Source organism: Rhopalosiphum maidis, chromosome 3 (genome assembly GCF_003676215.2).
Source record: "Rhopalosiphum maidis isolate BTI-1 chromosome 3, ASM367621v3, whole genome shotgun sequence".
In the NCBI taxonomy this organism is placed as follows: Eukaryota; Metazoa; Arthropoda; class Insecta; order Hemiptera; family Aphididae; genus Rhopalosiphum; species Rhopalosiphum maidis.
This window is the reverse complement of record NC_040879.1, coordinates 32,776,749-32,777,985: the sequence shown is the minus strand read 5'-3', so window position 1 is coordinate 32,777,985 and position 1,237 is coordinate 32,776,749. Positions and strand designations below refer to the sequence as shown.

The following is a 1,237-nucleotide window of genomic DNA, read 5'->3' as shown; positions in this document are numbered from 1 at the left end:
GCCACTGTGTATTACATAAAACACACTCTTCATTGTAAAATTAATAAATTCATCTCGTTTAAAAACAAGAATTAAATTCTAAATAATAAATTATTTATTTATTTCTGATAAAAAATTTCAATTTTTACTAAAAACAATTTTCTTATTTTATGATTTATTATTAAATTATTACGAAATTCACAGGTTAGAACACTATTATACCTTCTAATTACACAAGCCTCGGTAGCGCAGTAGGCAGCGCGTAAGTCTCATAATCTTAAGGTCGTGAGTTCGATCCTCACCTGGGGCAATATCTTTTTGCAGTATTTTTATTTTTTTATTTAGTGTATTTTAATATTTGTAACCGTTTTATAGATGGTTGAATTATAGGAAGATTTCAAAGAATTTTAAATAATATTTTAAGTATTTTCTCAAATTTATTTAGAAAAAAAAACTAAAATGTGATCACAATATTTTTTTTTTTTATTGAAGAATATTTAAAATAATAATATTGACAAAATGTTTGTTCTACAAATTAAACATTTTTGATAGTAAAGTTGTGTGCAATAAAAAGTTTTAGTATAATATTATGTTAGTGTTGATAGTATAATTGCCATATCTTTAAGAGGATGCCAGTGTAGTATAATATGTTATCTCTCTCTAACCCACGCACAACATAGCAAATTTTACGTTCACAAAAATGACTATAACCATATTAATTTCTCAAATTAGAGTGAAATGACCTATTATAGAATTTAAAGTTAAGAACATTATCTAAGGCATCTCATAAGCGTTTTATTATATTTTGATTTTAAAGTGAGTTATGAGTATTTTAAAATTGTAAATTGCTTATACATCTATTAATTAAATATCTAAAAATGTGAGTAATGTCATTTCTATACGGAAATTAAACGAGATCTATCAGTTTATTCTCAATAATAAATAATAATATAGTATTTTATTATGTCCTCTTTGAAATAAACAACAAAAATTTGTACGTTTTACTCGAAATATACTTATATGATACATAGTAAAATTTTCGATTTTGGTATTATACTTAGAATATATGTATTAGGTTTAGGTATTAGAATGACAGAAGAACTTTTCATGGACGTTCTATCACAATACGTATCTCAACCCCAGTATATTTAGTTTATCCGTGAATGACGCAGTACCTAATAAAGGTATAACTATCGTTAGAATAATTGTGATATAAGTTATATAAGTAGGCGATGACTGATGATAATAGTTATATCCG

The 1,237-nt window shown here is 24.7% G+C and overlaps 1 non-coding gene across 1 annotated transcript; it reads left to right on the top strand.

The window, feature by feature from the left end:
• The first annotated feature begins 216 nt into the window (after positions 1-216).
• Trnam-cau lies at positions 217-289 on the top strand. Its single transcript has one exon. It is a non-coding gene; the product is annotated as a tRNA-Met (tRNA).
• The last annotated feature ends 948 nt before the right edge of the window (positions 290-1,237 follow it).